The sequence below is a fragment of the Lepisma saccharinum genome, chromosome 4 (genome assembly GCF_977018435.1).
Source record: "Lepisma saccharinum chromosome 4, izLepSacc3.1, whole genome shotgun sequence".
NCBI lineage: Eukaryota > Metazoa > Arthropoda > Insecta > Zygentoma > Lepismatidae > Lepisma > Lepisma saccharinum.
The window spans coordinates 27,924,452-27,949,880 of NC_139232.1; the positions used below are offsets into that span (position 1 = coordinate 27,924,452).

Here is a 25,429-nt window from a genome sequence, read left to right on the forward strand (position 1 = left end):
GACGTGTTACCGACTGAGCCACCGCAGCCACATTAGACACAAGCTGTCTTCATCTTCTGACTTTGACTCGAAATTATTATTCTTCAAATATTTCCTGTTTGATATTTTCTTTTGACCTTGAGTTTCTCTTTCGGTCGGTCTATTATTTATTTTCTCACTACTATTATTTGCTGACTCCCTTTTACCTTTTTTCAAAGAATTGCACAATCTTTTTTAACTCTTTCTGATCTCAATAATTTATTGTTAACTCTTGTTCGAGCTTCATTTTCTAATCTGTTCTTCACTGGTGTGTCTGTAGGAATTGACGATATCATTCGTTGTTTCCGTTTTCGATTTGCTTTTCGTTCTCCAGCCTTAGATTACGGACGTAACTCTTCTGGGCTTACTCACACACGATGCAATTCTTGATTGTCACTGCTGGTGGAACGGGTGGCATCTAATCCCAAGACGTTGGTTTCAGATATTCTACTTCCATCAGGTAAACGATCTTGCTAATTTTCTTCGATCATTGGTCGATAAGTTACGAAACATGGTAAATAATCTTCTTCGGTAAAAATATGTGGATTGAATGGCATGATTCCCGTTGCTTGAAAGCCTGATATAATATTTTTTGGTGTTAGAGCATTGGGTAGTGAACTACTAACGACTCCTGGTATGTAGTATATAGTAAAGGTCTTCCCTGGATTGCTGGTCATCCAACTGTCAATTTCTGCAAAATAAAACTTCATAAAGAAGGTCCATAAACCGATCTGTCCAGGGATTGGAGTTTGTGGGAAGTATGAGGCGGAAATGACAACATAATGATCCCGTTGTCCTTGCAGAAATTCAAGACTTCAATTTACAAACGAGAATAATGATTGTCCAGTATCAATAGACATGGGTGATCTTTACTTGCCTTCACGTGGCTCTGAAAGTGTTTCATAAATAGCAAAGATGAAGACGCTGTCATCCATCCTGCGGAATATGAAGTTCCAATACAACCACGGGGTCCGCTCTGAATAAAGTGATCTTTAAAATAGACCCTTGGAAATATGAACATTGGGGGCACGGAGTTTCCAATCGCATTTACGGCAGAGGCAAGTGTTACAATTGTGTCCCTTTCTGCTGGTGTTGCCTTGGCTACTTGACGTACACCCTTTTCTGCAACGATTTTCCCGGGGCGCTGAACAGTGTGAATACCTGTTTCATCGGTGTTCCAAATATCTTTTCTCTCAAATTTGTACTTCTCCAGAACAGCTTTTAAGTTATTGAAAAATATGTCTACGTTGTGTCGGTTAAAGCTAGTATCATGGCTTAGACTCGTGCCTTCAGGCTCTCTAAAAGACAGTCTAGGATGCCTTTTCGTGTATGCAGTAAACCATTCTTTCGAGGCAATTTTATTATTTATCCAAGTGTCAGGAATTTTCACCTTGTAAGCTCCTGCTAATTCATATGCGAACTCTCTGATGTTTTTAGGCGTCAAACCATAGTAGATACTTGAACAGTGGGCAATGTATTCCTTTAGTTGTAGTTCTAAATCTTCACTGAAGACCTGGCGATGTTTGGAGTAACCCATTCGCATTTTGGAATCCTCACTTTGGTTTACTTCTCTTTTCTTTTTATACCTCATAAGAGTCATTTTGTCGATTCCATATGTCTTTGCGGCTTCTCTCAGTGACAAGGTACTATTCTTGACATCGGCGTAGGCTTTCTTAAATGTTTCAACTGGTATTTCTCCTTAAATGGTCTTTTTGACGTAATCCCGGACCATTTTCTGTAAACGAACAAACAAAAAAATATTTAGAAGCAGCTACGGTAAGTTGATATGCCGTATCAACCAGCCTCAATTCAGCCGTATCAACTTTCCCCAACCGGCGCCATTTCGATTAACGAACTATAACGTAGTACAGACAACAGAAAAACAAACAAAAATACCCGAATTTTCTTTCTTATCTTTTAGTGGCACAACACACATATACCAAGACAAAATAATTCACAGTTCATGTAAGCCCACCAGGAGACTTCAAACAACATCCAAAAAAGTTACTTTACACCCTGAAAAATACACTTGGTCGGATAACTTAGCGCACAGAATTGTTCGTTAGCCATGCACACGCTCAGACAATAGAGACTGCTGAACGGCGTCTTCTGTTTAACGGACATTACCCAGCGTACAGCGCCTTAAATAACGTAGTGTGGAAAACGGCACGGTTTTGCGCGTTTTGCGCTCTCTAGCTGGTTCCACTCGAAAATGATCCGCTAGAGGCGCTGGTGTTGAAGCCGGTGCTTGGTATTCGTCTGCTTATAATGGAAGTAAATGGAGTTTTCGCTGCAACGTCTGATTCTTTTACATGAAGCATTTCTATGATATTTGGTACAGTGGTCGCGAAGATATTAACGAACATTCTAGACAGTCGACCACGTCCTGTTATCGTCATACTTTCGTTAATAATACGGAAGAAAAAATACGCGTGGAATGCTCTTGGCAACTAAATTTTTGTGTATGAATTAGGTTCATTATTATTATCATCATCATCAACATTTCTTTTAAAGATATACCTACACACTGAAGCATTTGTATTTTTGATATTTACTGTCTCTTTTCTTCCGCTTTAAACTAATCGCGGCGATGATGATAATGATGATTGCTTGAAACGACAAGGGGAACCCCACAAAACTTCCTTAATGCCATCCACATGAGTGTGAGGAAACTTTCAAACCAATGGGACAAGCGACACGGGATGTTCACACTGTCACACTAGTGACACACACTTCCAGACTGTAAAATAGCATTCATTGCACATGAGGGTCCAAACAGCAAACGACACGTTCATATGGCGTATTCGCGTGCTACTTGTTACTTCGGTCGGACAGCTCCTTAAAGGAAGGGTGCTGAGACCGAAGCGACGCGCTACAGGGGGAGTTCCCAACTAAGTGACAAGCGACATGGTGCCTTCAGTCTATTCGTTGCTTGCGAACAACAGATAGGCGACACGATAAACCGCACATTACAACAACAGATCTAGGCGACACGATAAGCCACACGTGTCGCTTCTGCGTCGCTCAAACTGGGCCATTTCCTCAATAGCTTGCAACATGTTGCCGTGGTTTGTTGTTCGCACATACGCAATGCAATGAGTGTCTTGCTTTAGTGAGATTGCACACCAAAGCGACAAGCGGCACACGACACTTATCGCCTGAGGATTTCACCAACCGAACGCTAGCCTGTGCTTCCCGTCATGCCGCTACGATGTGAAATGTTGCTCTTGATTGGCTCCTTTCCAAGCAACATGTGTCGCTTCGGTATGAAAGTTGCCTTGGACCGAATGACCCGTGTCGCTTTGGTGTGAAATCCTCGTATCGTTTGTCGCGTGTCGCGTGGTAAAATCTCCTTGAGAAAACGGTGCAGTCAGAGCTTGTGTCCCTACGGTTCGAAAGGCTGCATTGATTTCCGACTGCTCGCTTTCAAGCGACACTTGTGGTTTGTCGCCTCGGTATGAAATATCTCTCAGGATACTATTTATATTCTAATAACATAGAAAAATAAACTCTAATACACAGTCCAAGACGACGTCCGGAATCACATTGCGATGTTTCTTGTGTCTGGCTGCCACATTTCATAACGATTGTCCGAATAATCTGAAGGTTATTGAAATTTTTGGGGAGGGGTCTGTTTTCGGAGGGGATTATCTCTGAGCTACACCCTGAATTCATCACTGTGTGTGAGTGCAAGACGAATCAATCAGATTTGCCTGGCTCGCCGCGTGCTCCTCGCACGTGCCTTCAACTGTCCTGGAGGTCGCCATCCAAGCAGGGGACACTGGATGCATTTAAACAGATTCTCCTTTAATAATTCTTGAACCGTTCCTGGCGGCGAGTATTGAAAAGTTTTCTCGGGCAATCAGCCAGGTGATTTCCGGAAATGCTTTCGAGAGCTAACGTCATTCTCATCTTCAGGGAATGAAGTGATCACTTCATTCCCTGAAGATGAGAGTGACGTTAGCTCTCGAAAGCTCGAAAGCCTTTCTGGAAATCACCTGGCTGATTGCACGAGAAAACCTTTTCAAGATTCTCCTTTGTTTTTACTTTTATTTAAATGTCTCGAATGAGGTCTACGCGACTCAGGTAAATATTCATAAAAAGGAGAGAAAGATCATCAAAACCTGGTTGAAATGCAACGTGTCGCTCATATGTTTCCTCCCTACTCTTTTTTATTCCTTGTTTATTTCTTCAGAAGAAAAGAAGTATCATAGAATTTTACTTTGCACGTGTTTTCTCGATTTTTTTAAATGGGAGGTTTACCGGTTAAACATATGCACAGGAAGATGCCATTTAAAAAGTCTGCCAGCGATAGGATTAATCGTCCACATTGGTGGTAGAGTATTATTTGTTTGATATTGGCTCACACCGATTATCCTTTACGGTATCTAGCCATCGTTACTGCTATTTTTAATCCTATTTCTTCGTATCTTCTTGTCCCCGACCTCATTTTCACTTGAAATTTCACTTTTACTTTCATTCGTGATTTGTACTGTAGGAGTTATATGTTAAGACGAGTGAAATGCGTAAGCAAGCATCACCAGGCAATTTGTCCATCACTATGTTTTTACCGTTGTTTTGTGCAATGAGAGGTTCAAGAACTTACTCAACGCAAACGAAACAGTGAACAACCTCTCCATGAGTACAGCTCGGTTCCTTACAAACACGTAGGATGGAGGACAAGATTGATTAAAATAGAGATGGACACTTTACCATCAGCGACGGTCCCTCCATGGAACAGAGAGAACAGGCTGTTCCCTCCTATCTATAGCCCTTTTCAGCTCTCTAATTATCTATATTAGATTAGTAGGACCGCTACTTTTTCCAAAAGTAACGTTGAAGACAAACATTCACCCTGTCGTTCCAGTGTCTGACACAGCCCGAGCTTTTGAGACGACTCCTCGCAAAGGTAAACGATCCCCATAGTCCCACGGAAGCTGAACTTCCTAGCTTTCCTACGTTAGATATAGTGCATGCACATTTCTTCGAGTTTTTGCTGAAGTTTTACTTACCTTGTGTGTAGTAAGTCTACAATTTCGTAATCGCGTTGCGAACTTGCGTCTGACATTCACAACGAAATGGAAAAATTTTCTAGTCTAAGCGCTTACTAAATGCTGTGACATAAGCTTCGCAGGCAACAGTTCCCATCCACCTGTTTCACTGGGTCTCCGTTATTTAGGATGACCATACGTCCCGTTTCAGAGGCGTGTCCCGGTCGTCCCGTCCGTATTATTAAGAACCTACTATTTTTCCCGTTTTATAAATGTCTAGAAGTTATCCAAGGGGTCCCGGGTACGATACCCGGTGGAGGCACTAGTTGGTTCGGATCCCACTTTAAACTGTAGGTCCAGTCCCGATTAGCCTTACTGTGCACAAAGTGGACTTAAAACACCAAATCAAATCAAAAATCAAATCTAGAAGTTATCTTGAAAACCAAGTCTACATTTCAGATACATTTCATGCTGAAGAAGATCCAATGTTTTGCATGTGTTCCGTCACTTTTGTAGAGCAGTGAATAAGCATGCAATTACGGAGTCGAAAGAAGAATTTAAAGTTCCTGCGTCTTAACACAACCACAAAAGAAAAATCAAGAGTGGTGTGTTTCATATGTGGGGTAAGGTTTTCAGGAGATTTAACTTATAAACGGTTGGTGAAGAATAAGCTGCTCTCAAGAAGATTGGTTCTTCTTGTAATTACTTCTGGCATAACTCAACAGTAGTAGTTGAATTAGTTAAGGCCGGTCGCTATTTAATATTCACAATTTATTTGCACGTATTCACAATTTATTTGCACGTATTTAGAATTCATTCGTATGTATTTAGAATAAATTTGCATATCATTAGCATTTCTAAAATCGACGATGTTATTTTCGTAGTTATTGATAGGTTCACATTTAAATATTTTTTCAGGGTTTGAGGGGGGTATGGCCCCTATCCCCCCCGGGTACTGGCCTGACGTAGACAGTGGGAGGGAAATTTCGGAGAATCTTTCTATTAAATTTTATTATTTAAATAATAATAATCCTATAGGGCTACAGCCCAATATTGGGCCAAGGCTTACCTACCGACTGCTGGCCTCCCTCCCACGCGGGCCACCAAGGGGGCGTGGAGATCTGCAGCCAGACTAGGGGGACGGGTGGTCGGCCCGACCAACCCCCAGCCGTTGTAGGACTTCGCGACCGGATTACGCTCACTCACTCGGAGCTACCCAATTTCCTCACGATGGTGGGTTGCCACCGGCCCTATACACAGGCCGAAAATTCCCATGGACTGAACCCCGGATCGAACCTATGCTCAGATAGGTTAAACCGTTGATTGACAATCGTGAACTTTTCGTTTAAAATGTAATATTTGGTTTTAAACGACGGGAGAATATTGGTCAAGTTTCCTTTCGTGCCCTTCTGAGATAATATATACTTCTACAATAGCAATCGCGTTCGGAAACGGTGAAAAAAAAATGACTTGGTTTTCAAAGGCAGACAAGCTTGGTAGCGTAGCTTGCTCGCGTTCAAAGTGACTCACTCACGCTATTCAAGGCCGCTTCTTATCGCAAAACACTTTGTGCGTCGATGCACAACGTCTGCACCCAGCAAGTTACAAGTGACCAGAGTCGAATTTGAAAGAGAATCTGAAGAATGGTAGATTTCATCAGAGGCGGCTAGGTGGGCATTAACTCAACATGCAATAGTTTAAGTGATAATTTTTTGACAACCAAGAAACCTTATTGAATAAGTATTGGGATAGTAATACGTGTATCCGCTCCTTTTTAACAATGTAAGCTCGAAGACAATCTGTATTCCATTTGTTTATATTGGCAAATTGGTCAACCGGAGGTTATTATAAGGAACTATTTCGTAGATGTTCATGTAACCGTTATAAAATTACAAACAAAGTATATTCACAAGCTTAGATATACTAACAACGAAGAAATAAATTCAGAGTTGAGTTAAATTTCAAATGCATTTGTATAGAGTAATTCTAGAAGTACAGAGCTTTATCAGAGTATTGGACTTATTTTTGCAGGATAACGTTTACAATATTGACGTGGCAGAATAATTAAGAACTATTGCTCCAAGGGAAACAAAGGGCGTAGTGTATTGGTTAGAGTTCTTGAAAGCATTGATTGCGGTCCCAGGTTCGATCCTCCATACTAGGTGTTCTTCTTTTAATTCTCCTTTTATTATAAACAAGAGCATGGTAACATTATTCGTAATAGCAGTGTAGAGTGGCTATATTGTTCTGCTTATGGAATTTATAATAAAATAAACAAATAAATGAATCGACACACATTCAAAGGGATATTTTCATGTATAAGATCGTGAATTATGATACTCTAACAATAATTGTGTACTGCTTCAAAGACATTGACAAATATTAATGAAATAACTATTTATATTTGTGGCAATTCAGGACATACTAATTTTACCCCTTTTCCCACTCGAGTTCAATGCAGGGATACCTCCGCAAATATCGAATGAAAAGTTTTCATCATGTGCAATTCTCCATTAAATGTTTTCGTCGAGTCGTACTACCTTCGTCGTTTTCTTTGTTACAAACAAGTGTTGCTTGCACATTGCATGTAGGAGGAGTGTTGCATCTACATTTCACATTGGTCAGCTCCTTCTACTTACTTTCAGGAGCGAAAGCTTGTAGGGTAGTGTTTACCGTTCAGGACTGTCAATCTGATGGTCGTAGGTTCAAACCCTTCCGGTGGCAGAAAAATTTCGTAAGTTTTAGACCCATCCCATTGTGTTCATTGTCCACGCCGTGTGAAACGGAACGATTCAGTTTGGAATTAACGATGGGGGAGGGGAAATATTAAATTACAAAATCTCCATTTCAACAAACCGAGAAGTGGACAAAAATTGGATAATTCTTATAAATATTCAAATTACATTCATGTTTTTAGTGGTATAATCGCAGGTAAAATCAAAGATCTTATATGGAAGATTTTACCTTGCTCTGAACTAAGCCAAAAGGCATTTCGAACCGATATAATACATTCTCCAATACATTTCATACAAAGATAGCTCCACAAATATGGACTGAAAAGTTTTTATAATGTGCAATTCTCCATTAAATGTTTTTGCCGATTCGTACTACGCATACCTTCGTTTTCTTTGTTTCGTTTCGTTTTCATGTAGGAGGAGAGTTGCATCTACATTTCACATTGGATAGCTCCTTCTACCTACTTTCAGGATCGAAAGCTTTTAGAGTAGTGGTTACCGTTAAGGATTTACAAGCTGGTCGTTGTAGGTTCAAACCCCCACGGTGGCAGAAGATTCTCATAAGTTTTAGACATATTCCACTGTGTTCGTTGTCCACCCCGTGTGAAACGGAATGATTCAGTTTGGAATTAACGATGGGGGGAGGTGAAATATTAAATTACAAAATCGGCATTTCAACCAACCGAGAAGTGGAGAAGAATTGGATAATTCATATTAAAATTACATTCATGTTTTTAGTGATATAATGGCAGGTAAAATCAAAGATCTTATGTGGAAGATTTTTTCATGCTCAGAACTCAGCCAAAAGGCATTTCGGACCGATCTAATACATTCTCCAATATATTTCAAAATGTTATTGAATCTTTCATGTCGATAATTTGATCAATGCATCAATTCTTGACACAGAGACGATATTTTCTGCAACTACCTCTTCTCTACTCTCGTCTCCATTCCCTTCTGTTCTTACCTTCTCGACCTCCTTCTTCTTTCCTCTCCTTCTCATCTGCTTTTATCTCATATCGCCTTCCCTACTTTTCTCGCATCTTGTCTCCATTCCCCTCTTGTCCTCTCCTCTTATCTTCTCTTCTGTCTTCGATTTCCGACTCCACTGCACTATTCTCCCCTTCTTTTCGTTCTTCTCTTTTTCTCTCTTTTACTCGACTCTCCAGTCCCCTCTTCTCGTCCCCTCCCCTCCCCTTCTTTCCTCTCGTTTTCCTCCTCTCTTCTTTTCTTTGCTCCATTTTCCTCACCTCTCCTCGAATATTTCTCCTTTCTTCTCACTACTTCTCCTCTCCTCGTCTATCCTCTCTTTCTTCTCTTGTTCTTTTCCTCTTCTCTTTTCGTTTTCTCTTTCTCCTCTCCTTTGTCACCTTTCTTTTTCTCTCGCCTCTTTTATTCTGTAAGACTCATCAACGATGAAATACTAGAAAACCTATATTATTTTTATTTCAGAAAGATTCAAGGGTCCCGGGTTCGAATCCCGCTCGGGTTTGATTGTTTGTGAATGTCCATTCATCAATTCCAACATTTATCACTCATCCCCATCTTCGCAGATTAGCCTAGAGGCACAAAACGCGAAGTAAAATAACCTAAATCAATCAATGAATCTATCAATATTTCGGAAAGAATTTTGAAATTTGCGATATAATAGTGATATTTTTATAATTTTATACAATAATAATTGTTTTTATTTATTTCGAGGATTACATAAATATCTATTGTGCATGTGGCAACCCTGAAATTAAGCCTAACTCTACACGCAACCCACCAACGCCTTGTGTAAATTGGGTTGCCTAGTTTACAATGTCGTTGTCCTAAAACTTTTGAGAGACACTGTACATAACAGAAAGTGATAGTGACTGACTGCATGTAGGCTATCCATCATGATACGATATTTTGTTCATGTTTGTATGCTCTTCTTGAATTCTAAACTTTAATTCAATATTACTTTCTTGTATTATGTCTTATTTAATCAACTATGTCCCATCGTTATCAACCTACTTCAAATTAGTATCAACTTGCCCCATACCAGTATCAACTTGCCCCACGACGGGGCAAGTTGAGACGTTGCGTCCTGCGTTACTAATTAGGTTCTCGTCAGCTTACAAATTATATCTGTGAAATTTTTACGTTTTTTTTATAAAGTTAAAAAGTTAAGCTATCGAGTAGTAACATGTTTTGTTTTCTTGCTTGCAACATAAAAAAGAAAAATCAAACTCTCAAATTGTATCAACTTGCCCCGCTCTTCCCTAATATACAATAAAAATTCCATTTCATTGAAACTCAACAATGGACACGTGTACAGTGGCAGGGCTGTTGTAATGTGTTCTTCTATTGCAGCTATTTTAAAGGGTAGTCAAATTGCTGTGAAAAAAGTGGTGACGTGCTTGTGCAGTCTTATCGAAATTTAATTTAATTTAAGGAATGACAGATAAGAGGTAAGGGGCAATTTTTAAACCTTAATATTTCTTTTCTTAATATTATAATTTGATGCCTTGAAGTTTAAAATCTCCCCCAGAGGAAAGTGTCTGGATTCAACACTGCTCACATACGTGTGATATGGAAGGAATGGGCAGAAACTTATAGATTCGTCTTCAATTGATAATATCACTTGAGGACTAAAAGTGGTAAATATCTATTACACTTCATGGAAACTGTAAAGCATATTTAGAAATTTCAAGAAACAATTGCCAATACACTGTAACCAAATTACTGGAGCAAACAGAATTAATGTGTTCGTATATCACTTGAAAACCAAAATTATTTAGATCAATTCAAGAGATATTGGTTCATCAGTGTTAACCTTTTCCTTGCCAGTCATGTGGATACCGTAAGTGTCAAGCAAGAATTTCGCTTGCTTTACCCGTGCTTTCAAAATAAATTTGCGTGAAAAGCAGGGTTAAATTTAGAAATATCGGTAAAAAAAAAGGTAAAGTGTTCCCCTGTGCTTAGCACCACGCCATGAAGGCGTATAGGGGGTGTGGGGGTAACGCCCCACACTTTCTTGATCCGGTCGTGAGTGGGGGTGATGTGATCAGCATCACGCCCCTGACCGCCTTTACCCCCCAGGGTTTCCCCCAGGTACCCATGTTATTCGACGCTGGGTAGGCGCCGGGGCCGCTTCCACCGTTAGAAAAGTTCCCGGATTTGAACCGGCCGGGGATCGAACCCGGGACCTTGAGCATGGTAGTCAGACGCGTTACCGACTGAGCCACCGCGGCCACTCTTAGAAATATCGGAGGCATTGTAATTATGTTAGCAAAACAAAATATACACCTTGTTTTGTTAGTTGGAGATAAGAGATTTGTTCTAATACGAAATTATGGCTACATGTTTTAAATGTCAGAAGAAACTTGAGGTTTTGGTTATTTTCTTTTTATGTACATTAACATGTGTTTGATTTACGTTAGGATAAAAGTAAATTGGTAAAAATATTCCCCAAATTATGATAATGAACCGAAAAGTTTTATAGAAACAAGCTTGTATGGAGTAATAACAATAATTATTATTAATATTATCGGTTATTGTCCTAAATTTTCGTGAGGTGAAGTTGCTGACAAAGAATAACATTAAAAAGCAAGTATTTCTTATTGGACTTTTTTATTGAAATTAAAAAATGGTACAGTGGGATGCATAAGAATTACAAAGCAAATTCTCCGTGTTTCTTGACTGTCTAAGTGGCAGACTGGTTATCACAGTGCGGAACTACGCCAGGGGTCCCAGGTTCGAATCCCAGCCTGGACATGGGTTTTCTTTGTGAACATCGCTTCATCAATTTCATCGTATCATCAGTCATCCTCATCTTCGTGATTAGCCAAAAGTGGTAGAAAATCGAAGTAAAATAAACCAAATCAATTAGCCTATCTGTGACATAAACGAAAATTCAAAATCAAATTTCACATAGAAGATAAAACAACACGATGAGAATTTACTTGCATATCGGCTACAAAACAACAATCTCGTCCCGGGTTCAAATTCTGGCCTGAGCATGGACGTTTGTGGGTGTCCATTCATCAATTTCATCACATCATTGCTCATCCCCATCTTCGCAAATTAGCCAAAAGTGGCACAAAAAGCGAAGTAAAATAAAGCAAATCAATGAACAACAATCTCGTAATGTTCGAAAACCTACGGCACAATATTGCGTCATCCATTAGAAGCTACGTCATAACTATACCTCGGATTTTAGGTTTATAACCTGTTTTTTTCATTACAGGTGTGTAAGAAATAATAAGTTATGTCAGCGTTTCGTTAAAAAACGCAACAACTGATGGAGTTTTATAGTGCCTTAAAAAAACTATTTTGCTTGTTAGAACCTATTTTAGGTGTATGCGCCTAAATCAAGAGTCAGTTTTACGGGGCAACCCCCCCCCCCTCATATGTCAAGATGAGGACAAATTGAAGTGAGGATCTGACCCCTGTGTCCCCCTCCGATTTCCATGAAACTTGGCAGGTGTATAGAGGAGCCCAAAGGAAGAAATACTTGTTTTTTTTGTTTCGGCTAAAAATCTGTTTTAGGGGGCAAAACCCCCTCTCAAATGTCAAGATGATCACAAATTGAAGTGGGGATCTGACCCCTGTGTCCCCCTCCGATTTCCATGAAACTTGGCAATTGTAAAGAGGAGCCTAAAGAAAGAAATACGTGTTTCTTTCTTTTGGCTAAAAAAAGTTTTAGGGGGCAATACCCCCCTCAAATGTCATGATGTGGACAAATTGAAGTGACGATCTGACCCGTGTCCCCCTCAGATTTCCATGAAACTTGGGAGGTGTATAGAGGGGACCAAAGGAAGAAAGAAATACGTGTTTTTTTGTTTCTGCTAAAAAACTGTTTTAGAAGGCAAACCCCCCTCTCAAATGTCAAGATGAGGACAAATTGAAGTGGGGAATCTGACCCCTGTGTTCCCCTCCGATTTCCATGAAACTTGGCAGGTGTATAGAGGAGCCCAAAGGAAGAAATACGTGTTTTTTTTGTTTCGGCTAAAAAACTGTTTTAGGGGGCAAAACCCCCTCTCAAATGTCAAGATGATAACAAATTGAAGTGGGGATCTGACCTTCGATTTCCATAAAACTTGGGAGGTGTAAAGAGGGGACCAAAGGAAGAAAGAAATACGTGTTTTTTTGTTTCGACGAAAAGAAGGTTTTAGGGGGCAAACGACACCTCAAATGTCAAGATGAAGAAAAATTGAAATGGGGATCTGACCCCCGTGTCCCCCTCAGATTTCCATGAAACTCAACAGGTGTATAGAAACAGAGAGGCCCAAAGGAAGAAATACGTGTTTTGTGTTTCAGCTAAAGAAAACTGTTTTAGGGGGCAAAACCCTCCCTCAAATGTCCAGACGAGGACAAATTGTAGTGGTATCGTACCCCGAAACCACGTAAATATGGCATAGGAAGAACACGCAAATATATAATTGGAGCACACACAGCACAAAGCTGTGTTTGCCAGTGATATGCACTTCATATCTCAGGTGTCCCACTAGTGTATCTGCCAGTACTATTAGCACAGAACTTCAACCGATATCGTCCTTCACGATAGCACTTGCGTTTGCTACTGACAATCCTACAGTTCTGTACTGTGTATGTTCGAATTATATGTGTGTGTTATTCCTATGCCATATTTACATGGTTTTGGGGTCAGACGCCCACTTCAATTTGTCCTCATCTTGACATTTGAGAGGGGGTTTTGCCCCCTAAAATAGTGTTTTAGCCGAAACAAAAAAACACGGATTTCTTCCTTTGGTCCCCTCTATACATCTGTCTAGTTTCATGGAAATCGGAGGGGGACACTTAGATAACCTCCTTTGTTAGTGTGAATGGGATAAGTAAAACAAATAATAGAGGCCTCTAATAACTAAGACGGAACTGTAAATACAACAAGAAGCAAAAGTATATAACTAATAATGTTCACAATCATTTAATCTTCTTTTTTTTAACAACGCAGAAATAATAATTTCAATATTTGTATACATAGTATTGTACTGGTTGTTTTTTATGAACAAATTATAGTGCTCACGGCGGCGGCGAGGTGGGGAGAGTGTTAATACCTACGTAAGCTTTCGTAAGTCTCATGCAATCCCTTTCGCCTCTCCCCGTTGTCCTTCACAGTTTTGTTTGCACAAAGTGTACAACAATGAATGGTAGGCCTATGAATTATAGTGTCCATATATGTTTTTTCCCACGATATTCATAATTTTCAAGATAATAATTGTGTGTCATATTTCTGATACCTCATATTCTGAAACAGTTCTGCATGTGGCTGATGTTAATATTGGTAGACTTTGTAACCGACTAATAAAGTGTGTTCAATATATAATGTAAAATACATCTCATTTAACACGTACCCAAAGACATGTCAAAATATATACGATATGTATTGGTTATTCAAAGTTATCTCCTTAAAAATACACCTAGTGACGAATAGAAATGAATTCAAGCTGCAGCCTTTCAATCTGACGTACAAAGAAGCAATACTGTTGATTTTGCCATGAATTAATACAATCGGCGATTATATTGGTCCATTTAGCAGAAGTTATTGATAGGCCCGGATCCTCAGGTTTTAACCTATTTTATTCCTTACTTGGTAACGTCACTATTCTAACATTTCCTTCTAGCCATTTCTTAATGAAATACATGAATCCTATAGGTCCTAAAAACTGCTAAAAGAGTTAAGATCCTAAAAAAGGCTAAATTAAACTTTTCAGATAAAAAATGTAAAAACAATGAAAAATGCTGAAACCTTGTCTTTTTTTTCATCAGAGTGAACTGTACGGCAATATGAGAACGTATTCTCTCTCTCCCGCTCTCTCTCTCTCTCTCTCTCTCTCTCACACACACACACACACACACATAAGGGGGAATCGAAGTGAGATAAGGGAAAGAGCATGAGAAAAAAAGAGAGAAGCAAAGTTGGCATTACAAAAGAAATAGCTTAACAATGACACGTTTTAAATTTTTCCGAAATGTCATTGTTGTTATGATCCAACAGATTCCCGTTTAAGATTGTAAATGTAAGAAAAGCAGTTACAGTTTAGAATAGAGAAGAAATCAGAGCTAGTAGAAGTTATTCCTACTACAACATGCCTAAAGTGAAAGCCGCAAACAGTAATTTACTTCGACAATGGATTGATAACGATTCCCATTTTTCAACAGATGGTAAGGTCATATTTTGTCAAGTGTGTCAAAAACAATTACGTTGTGACAAAAATCACATTTTGAGCAACATAAGGAGTCGACAACCCACAAAATAATATCACAAAAAAAAGCAAGACATTGATTCAACTGTTGATTTCTTCATCTGCGAGAAGTTCTATTGATGGATATTTATAATATGTAGTTGTGTCAGGCATTTGTATCAGCAAACATAAAATGGAATATGTTGAAGAACAAGGTTTTACACAGTTTCCTTGAAGATATTAGTGGTGGCAAAGTTCAAGACGAGCCTACCTTGCGGAAGAACTATTTGAAGCCACTCTATGAGAAGACACTAGATACCATAAGAGCCGACATAAAACATATGAAAGTTACACATGTATCTTCGGAATGCATTTATCATTTATTTTCTGCCATTCCAAAATACAGTTTGTGTGCTTGATTTCCATTATTAGCTAATGTGAAATTGACGGTGTTGAAAAAATATTTCAAATAGTTTGTTCCAAACAAATGCTTTAGCACCGACTTCTACCCTATTTTTGCGTAATTTGTGAGGATAATAACGTCTTTGATACTGCTACTACTAGTAGTAGTAGTAGTAATAATAATAGCAACAATGCCATTATTAATGTTATTATTATTATTATTATTATTATTGGTACGTTTATCCTGGTACTTGCCCCCAGACAAAAAATCGTGGTTGCACCTCCTTGATTACAAGTAAACGTTACCATTACACGTGCTCGAGACTCATATCACTGTAAGGAATATTTCGAAACACTTGCGCACTCTACGCTCAGAAATGCTTCCCTCACCTACACTTGAGTAACATTTCGCGTTGGTTCCGCGACACTGCTTCCAAGTTTGAACTCATGAAGCAAAACGATGCGCATTTCTTGCTTTGACAGCGTCATTGTAAATAGCCAAGTATCAAGATTTAAAAAAAACATTAGAAAAAAATTAAAGCATATAGATTTAGCGCACAACGCGCTAGGACGCCAGGGGTCCCGGGTTCGAATCCTGGCGTGGGCTTGGATATTTGTGAGTGTCCATTCATAAATTTCATCATATCATCACTCATCCCCATTTTCGCAAATTAGCCAAAAGTGGCACAAAAAGCGAAGTAAATTAAAGCAAATCAAATCAAATCAAAATATAGATTTAGCAAGAAATAAACTTTCATTTATACCAGGTGGTTATAATTAAAGTGACTGTGTTCAGAGTGGTACAGCACGGGTTGTAATGAGAGTAGCAGTCTGAAACTTCGTTGATATGCTAATGAAGCAATGCGCTCGCGAATTATGCCAAAAAAAAAATAGTTCCAATTCTCGCCACCAGGGTAAAAAACGGCGCTGTAAGCAATCAAAACGTGGAATTTTCCATAACTCTGACGTCAAAGTCGGTGAAATTGCCTAACCATTGTGTGAGCTCCCTGGTTGTTGTTGGTGACGCTTGTTGCTTTTTCCTTTAGTAATGTTCATGTAATTCGAATAGTGAAATTGTAGCGATATTTTATTACAAAGAGTATTGTTTTCTGCGATTTATAGTGTTTTTCCTGTAACTATACCAAGTTTTGACTGCTTACAGCGCCATTTTTTTACCCTGGTGGCGAGAATTGGAACTATTTTTTTTCTTCATAATTCGCGAGCGCATTGCTTCATTAGCATATCTACGAAGTTTCAGACTGCTACTCTCATTACAGCCCGTGCTGTACCACTCTGAACACCGTCACTTTAATTATAACCACCTGATACTATATAACAAGCAATGTAATGAATTAAATGTATTAGAAAAAATATTTGCAAAACACTGCGAAACAATTCGGCCATTATATTTTCATCATACAACTTTGCTCGCAACAAAGTTAACTTAAACTTGACATTGTGGACTCGTTTGATTGTTGTTGACTTTACTTGTTAATTCCATAGAAACAGAAAGTACAAGGTTGGAACTGAATTGAAGTCTCACAAGAAGTGTTCAAAGTTTCGAAGTAGACGAGAGTAGTGTCCGAGCTCTGCTTTACCTCACCTGATAGGCAAACGCACTGCATCGGTGAAATCGAGGTACCGGCCTGAGGAGAAAACGCAGGCGATTTCGAGAGTTTCGTTGTGCGTGGATGGAAGGTGATCCTGAGAAGGACCGCTCGTTCGTGGAAAGTCCGACCGATCCCGGATTAGGCTGTGCCCAGTCTGTTCCGCTTCACCTAGCGGCCAGGCAGCCACCAGCGGTGAACAGAAGGGACGGCCCTCGTCGCGATGCAGAATGTGACGAATATACACGGAAGACGTGCAAGAAGGGTTATCAAAGAGTCAGCCGCAGGATCAGCAGGGGTAAGTAAGAGCTTCAACGTTAGACATAACTAGGGACTAGATTCAGATGCTAAAAAAGAGATATCTAGGACTGTGTAAACTCCATTGTAGGACTTTTATGTGACTATAATAAATTAACTAACTAACTAACTCTCTAGCCTTCTTAAACCAGAAGGTTCATGGCTGCAGCAACACAGGCCTTCCATCTGTCCCTATCTTGAGCAAGATCTATATACTCTTTTCCATCCCTACCGATTTCCTTTAGGTCCATCTCAACGTTGTCCCTCCATCTTCGTCTTGGCCTTCCTACAGGTCTCTTACCATCTTGTTTCCTGTAAACTCCTCTTTCCTCTCCCATTCGTGCCACATGGCCTGCCCACCTAAGTCTTCTTCATTTAATTATTCTAACAATATCTGGACATGAATACAAATTATGTAGTTCTAAATTATGTAACCTTCTCCACTCACTTGTCTCCTCATCCCTTTTAGGTCCAAAGATTTTCCTAAGGATTTTATTCTCGAATACTCTCAATTTATGTTCCTCTTTCAATGTAAGGGACCAAGTTTCACATCCATATAATACTACAGGCAAATTACTGTTTTGTATATTTTAACTTTTAGTTTCTTAGATATTAAACGAGAAGACAAAAGTTTATGAAGAGAGAAGTAACATGCATTTCCTGAATTAAGCCTACTTTTTATTTCCTCTTTAATATAATTTTCAATTGTTAATATTACTCCTAAGTATTTGAATTTGGAAACTGGTTCCAACGAGTTATTATCAATAATTAGATTTTGATTATTACCTAACACTTGGTTTCGGCCTGTAAGCATATATTTTCTCTTTGTTAACTTCCAAACGTATCTCTTTAGCAGTTTTGAAAAATATTTTAGCATTATTCTTTATTGTATTCACATCATCCCCCAGTAAGTCTACATCATCTGCATATGCTAACAACTGAGTCACACCATTTAATTTTAGTCCTTCTTTAGTTTCTTTTACCTTCCTTACAGCATATTCTAAGGCAAAATTAAAGAGCAATGGAGATAATGCATCTCCTTGTTTTAACCCATCATGAATTGTAAATTTGTCAGACATATTATTACCCACACGAATTTTACTTTCTGTTTCACTGGTGCATATTTTTATCATACTAACAAGCTTCTTAGGTATTTCAAACTCTACTAATATATTATATAATTTATCTCTTTTGACAGAATCATATGCTTTTTTGAAATCAATGAATAGCTGATGGACATTTTGATTGTATTCCCACTTTTTTTCAAGTGTCTGTCTGATGTGAAAAAATTGATCTGTAGTTGATCTGTTACGTTTAAATCCACATTGATAATCACCTATAATTTCATTAGCATATGGGTTTAGTCTTGTTAAAAGAATGTTAGACAATATTTTGTATGTTGTTGAGAGTAGAGAAATTCCACGGTAATTATTGCAGTTCATTTTATCACCTTTCTTAAACACAGGAACAATTACGGATTCTTTCCACTGTTGAGGGATTTCTTCTTTATTCCATATTAAACAAATTAATTTATCAATTTGACATATTAATGAATTTCCACCATATTTAATTAACTCAGCTGGTATTAAATCAATGCCAGGTGCTTTGTTATTCTTTAGCCTTTTAATAGCATCTTTAACTTCAGTCAAGTTAGGTTCTGGAACTAAAGGTTCTGCTGTGTGTACTTCATTCACTTCTGATTTATCTCCTACATGGACATTTAAAAGGTCATTAAAGTAGTTATTCCATCTATTTAGAATATCGCTTGGGTCAGCTAGAAAATCACCGTCTTTATCATTTATCAAGTTTACTTTAGGTTGCCACCCCTTTCTAAATTCATTTACACCTTTATATAAATCTCTGATATTTTTATTTTTGCTGTTTGTTTCAATTTCGTTAATTTTGCTTTTCAAGTAATCTCTTTTTTTACTTCTAAACGTGCGGTTAACTTCTTGCTTTATTCTATTATAATTGCTTAGATTTGTATCATCCGAGTTATTTAACCACCTAAGTCTAGCCTTATTTCTTATTTCTATTAGATTATGACATTCATTATCAAACCATGGCTTACTATTTCTTGGTTTATGGTATCCTATACTTTATTTAGCTTCTGATTCTAGTGCATTACGTATGTGCTCCCAATTCTTATTTACGTCTGTTTCATTTATATTTTCATCATCATTTAAATCCTGCAAAACATCAAATCTATTTGACAGTTTAATTTGGTAATCTTTCTTAATTCTTTCATCAGCAAACTTTCCTGTATCAAATTTTATAACTTTTAGATTTTGTTGCTTATGATTTATCACTGAGAGTCTTTCTCTTAATTTAGCAATTACTAAATAATGGTCACTGGCACAGTCAGCACCTCTATGTGTACGAACGTCAATTATACTAGTATGCCTTCTCTTATCAATGAGAATATGATCTATCTGATTATGAGTTTTACCATCTGGAGAAGACCAGGTATATTTATGGATATCTTTATGTTTAAAAGTGGTACTTTTCACAATTAAATTCTTTGAGGTTGCAAAAGTAATCAATCTTATACCATTATCATTACTTAATTCATGAAGACTTTCTTTACCAATCGTGGGTTTAAATGTCTCTTCTTTGCCAATCTGTGCATTACCCAGAGCCCAGAGCCGCTTTATGCGGGAACAAGACCGGAAATTTTCCGCACCTATGCTCTGTGGCAGTAAACATCTCTTGATCTGAGGCAAAGTGGCGTCCCTTTAGGTGTTCTTGAACTGAGGAAACAGGCAGTAGTCTGATCGGGTGGATAGGGTGGATGATCAAGACACTGAAAGCCCAGGTCTCGCAATTTCTGCTGTGTTGCTTCTTATCGATGGGCAGGGGCATTGTCATGGAGAAACAGGACACCCTTTTCGAGTTCGCTTGCTCAGCAGACATCGTCACTTAATAAACTGGAAACAACAAGAAACCCTGTCAATTATGCAGTGCCTTTTGTTATATGTGCACTTCTTCAAATTTAACCTGACCGCCATGAACATTTTAAAGTCCAGAAATCGTTGATTTGGCAATATAGCCCTTTTGCGGCAGCAGATAGTAGCCAACTGTTCTACAGGCCCCTCTACTAGGCGACAAACACTGTGGTGAAAGATTTAGATTCTTGTTGATAACATGAAGTCTGAAATTATATTCACCTAACATATTAATATAGAACAAAGCGGAAAACTTAAGTGTGACGAATAATTTTAGAGAATACTTGCTGAAATTGGAATCGGAGAAACTGTTGTGAGTTTGGAAACGCTGCACTCGCTAGTTGTTCACCTGGAGAGAATCGCTGTCAAGTTTGAACGCAAAAGGACATAAGTACAAATAGTTTATGCAAAATAAATATAGCATCACCTTGCAAAGTTCTGCACAATGACTAAAAATTTAAAATTCTCGCAAATTGCAGCGAAGATGTGTTCGTCACATAGAAAAGTGGCAGCGTGCACAGCAATCAATACATTTCAAGACGTTTGCTGCCAGCGATGTTGTAGAGCATTTAGTAAAGTACTGGTGTCAGAGCTCTCATTTTTTCTAGGAATGAAGGGTCGCGGGTTCAAATCCAAAGCTTTTCAATGTTCCCTAGTCCCGTCCTCAGGGTTACGAGGGGGATGAAGCGGATTCCTCAACCGTAGTGATGGCAACCGTTCTAAAGGAGCAAACCTGATACAAACCCTGGTTCTCCAGGTTGGGGGTTGAGCATGGGGCTAACGACCCTATCCCATAAAACAAACATTGTTAAGGAACTCAGAAACAATGATAGCCGGACGGATTATATGGAAAGACACAGGCATGCTAAAGGACTACGTAAACGGAAGAATGATATGTTAGAACATTAAGTAAACCAGGAGCATTGCAAAACCTAAAGGAGGAAATGAAAAAATACAGAATAATAGTAACGGCATTGCAGGAGATCAGGTGGCAATGAAATGGAATATTATCTACTAGGGATTATACATTAATGTATAGTGGAAGCAGTGAAAGTACAAGAGGTGGCACAGGATTCCTACTGAACAATAAATATAAAACTGTAGTAAAGAACTTCAAACCAATAAATGAGAGGCTATGTACGCTGAGAATGAAAGCCAAGTTCTTCAACATTACCTTAGTATGTGTATATGCCCCAACGGAAGAGGCAGAAGAAGAGGAAAAGGATGGATTCTACCAGCAGCTGGATCAAGTAATCGATCGTATACCAAAACATGACATTAAGATAATAATGGGAGACTTTAATGCCAAGGTTGGACGCGAAGAAGCATTCCAAGACACTATAGAAAAGAAAAGTTTCTATGAATTTTCAAATGATAATGGTCTGAGACTGATAGATCTGGCTATGTGTAACTTAATGGCCATTAGAAGCACCTGGCATCAAAGGAAGAACGTAAGGAAAACGACATGGTGTTCACCCGATGGTGTAACACAAAACCAAATTGACCATGTGCTGATAGACAGAAGACATACCTCTGATATACTACAAGTAGATAGCTGTCGAGGAGCAGACAGTGATTCGGACCATTATTTAGTACTCATTAAATACAGACAGAGAATAGCTACATATAGGGATGGAAGAAGAGCGAAAGTGACCTCAAGGTATGATGATGATGAGAAGTTAAAAAGAGATGAAGCCATTGCCAAACAATTCCGTTTAATGGTAGGCAACCAACTTCAACAAAGAAGTCATAGGTGGAAAAGCGAAAGTGTTGAAGAGAAATGGAGTATAATAAAGGAGATACTACATGAAACAGCACAGGAAGTGTTGGGAGAGAAGACGAAGATCCGAAGAGGTAAATGGTTTGATGAGGAATGTAGAACAGCAATAAATGAAAGAAATGAGGCACGAAAGAGAATGCTTAATAGGAAAACCAGGTATAACGCAGAAAAATACAGACTTAAAAGAAAGGAAGCAGACTGTGTGTGCAGGAGAAAGAAACGATGCTTTGAGAAAGAGTGGATTGAGGAACTTGAAGAATATAATAGTAGTCAGCAAGTAAGGAAAATTTATATGAGGGTGAAGGATATAAGGAAAGGCTTCCAACCGAAGACAGCTTTCTGTAAAGACCAAGTAGGAAACCTAATAGGCGGGAAAAATGAGGTGTTAGAGAGATGGACAGAATACTTCAGTCAGCTACTTAATGTGGAAGATGGGTTCCAAGATCTAGAATTGAGTGATGAAGAGGAGTACCCAGAGGAGGGCCATGATGACGAAACCGGAACTCTTCCAACACTAGAAGAAGTTAGAACAGCTATTAAGTCTCTTAAGAATAACAAAGCCCCAGGAATTGATAATATCACTGCTGAAATGGTTAAGAACGGAGGAAATAAACTAATAAAGTATATACACAAATTGTTATCTGATATATGGGAACATGAACAGATGCCCGATCAATGGAGTATGGCAATAATCTGCCCTATACATAAAAAGAACGATAAAACCTGCTGTGAGAACTATAGAGGTATAGCCCTACTGAGCGTAATATATAAAGTGCTTGCAAAGATCCTAGCAGGAAGATTGTCACCACTGACTGAGGGAATAATAGGGGATTATCAGTGTGGTGTTAGACCAAACAGATCCACTACGGATCAAATCTTTATGGTCAGGCAGATAATGGAGAAATGTTATGAATATAACATTAATATTCATCAGTTATTTATAGACTTTAAGCAGACATATGACAGTATCATTCGAGGAAAATTGTATGAGGCAATGAAGGAGCTAGGGATCCCAAGCAAACTAATAAGATTAACCAGAATGACGCTTAGGGGTACTAAATGCAAGGTGAAGATTGAAGGAGAGCTCACAAGGAAATTTGCAGTGAACCAAGGTTTGAGATATTGTTCAATATAGCTTTAGAAAAGATCATGAGAACAGTGGGCCAAGGGTGTAACCCAGGAGGGACTCTCTTCAACAGAGTGAACCAAAATCTAGCATATGCTGATGACATTGATATGATGGCACGAAGATTGTAAGAAGTGAAGGAAGGACTGGAAAGATTGGAAAACACAGCTAGTGAGATGGGACTCTAAATAAACCAACCCAAGACTAAATACATGTTCTCAGCGCGAAATATGGAATTCAGGGAAGGCCAACATATACAACTTATTGGAGGCACCTATGAAAAATTCAAAGTTTTAAATATCTTGGAACATTAGTTACCATGGATAATAATATTAAGGAGGAAATAAAAGCAAGAATTGCAGCTGGTAATCGAAGCTATTTTTCACTGTTAAGAGTTTTCAAATCTCGCAGCCTGAATAGAAATTTGAAAATCAAAGTATATCAGTATAAAGCCAGTGGTAACATATGGAGCAGAGACATGGACTTTGGTGCAAGCAGATGAAGAACTTTTGCGAAGATGGGAAAGAAGGATACTGAGGAAAATATACGGGCCAGTAAATGAGAATGTACAATGGCGAATAAGGAGAAACGATGAAATTAGAGCACTCTACAAAAAAAAAAAACAGATATAGTTTCCGATATAAGAAGCATGAGACTGAGGTGGCTAGGACATGTGGAAAAAATGCCTGAAGACAGATCGGTTAAAAAGGTCTATAAAGGGACACCAGGAGGGAGAAGATTAAGAGGAAGGACAAGGAAAAGATGGTTGGAGGACGTTGAGAAGGACCTTAGGAGGATGGGAGTAAGACGGTGGAGAAGTCGAGCAGAAGACAGAAGAGAATGGGGCTATCATTGTGAGAGAGGCCAAGGCCCTTTAGGGGCTGTAGCAGCCAAGGAGTAAGTAAGTAAGTAAGTAATATAGAAAGCACGAAAGACACACCGATTTACAACATCTATGGTTAGTTCACGGCGTTTACAAGTGAAACAACTAAAATATTATCAGAAGAGTTATCAGCTTTCTTAAAACGTGAAGTGATACGTTGTTTACACCTCACTCGGCCGCCATTCTACTGCACTCGTGACCTAGAGCTGACTTCTGATTGGTTATGCTACGGAAATATGGCCGATTCTATCCCTGAGAAATGCCATGAAATATGCCGTGGCTTCTGAATTGCCATAAGATGTTTCACTCTACACGCTAGCATTTTGGTCATGGCAAAAATGCTAAGGATAATGCTTTCGTCTAAAGCGGGCCTAAGTTCAACTCCAGTTATCACGGTATTGAGAAACTGAGGATATCTGAAAGTAGTCTGCAGCATATTCTGCGCGACCGAAAGGCGGAATCGTCGGTGTCCCTGCCTAAGCAACTTCATCATATATTATCCTGTCTTTCTTCAAATGTCAAAACCTCCTTAATTATGTACCATATCAGAGGTGACGTCACCAGCAGACAACCGAGTAAGCTGGAGTAAAGAAATCATGCTATTTTAAAGAAAATTAAGCCATTCCGGTTCCGAATTTCACCTGCAGCGATTGCTTCTTGGAGTCTAGCAGCCTCACGTGAATGCAGCCTCGCCATCTATTGGCTTCTGCTTTGGATTAGTCGCGGCTATCGACTTAGACTTATAAGGCCAATGGCATCATAATTGTAGGCATTTTATCCATCATTGGTATTTTCATTCTCTTTCATTCTTGATCCGGTGTTGTTTTAAGGAACGGAATTGTGTTGATTCGAAGCAGATGTTGTTCTCTTGTTATTGACGTGTTTACTTAAATTAATGATTATCACATTTTTGCAACATATGCTTTGTTAATCTTTCTGAAGCGAATCTTTACACCCCTTTTAAAACTTTAAGGCAAGGGTTTCAGATAAGGGATATTTCCTCGTACCCTTCGAATAGAAGGGTGCAAAATGACCATACGGTCCGAAGCACTAAAAATTTTTAATCAAAATAGATTGAATGAAAATAGCGATGGACAATTCGCTTACCATTTCTTTTTCCGTTAGCTTGCGTTACAATATTATGCATTTTTTTAAAAATATTATACCTTAAGTGGAGATTTAAGAGTAAAAAAAGGTGAACTGATGTTGGAAGAAAATACATTATCTTCAAATCTGATGCGACATATGCATGTATCGCTTGTTGCAAATCGCGACAAACAATATTGCATGTCTACCGGCATTATATGTCCATTGCTAGGCAATAGCATGAAGATGAAACTGATTTTATAAATTTGAAATATGGCAGCGGGAAGCAACAGGATGCAATATTTAGCAGGACAAGGGTGATCCAGTTCAATTCAAGAGTGTACTTATGTGATTGCATCGTTTTCAAATTTCATGTAAGATATTAGT

At 38.7% G+C, this 25,429-nt stretch overlaps 1 pseudogene; it reads right to left on the reverse strand.

Annotated features, from left to right (window-relative positions):
• Positions 1-491: 491 nt before the first annotated feature.
• LOC145986868 (uncharacterized) lies at positions 492-8,747 on the reverse strand (annotated as a pseudogene).
• Between the last annotated feature and the right edge of the window lie 16,682 nt (positions 8,748-25,429).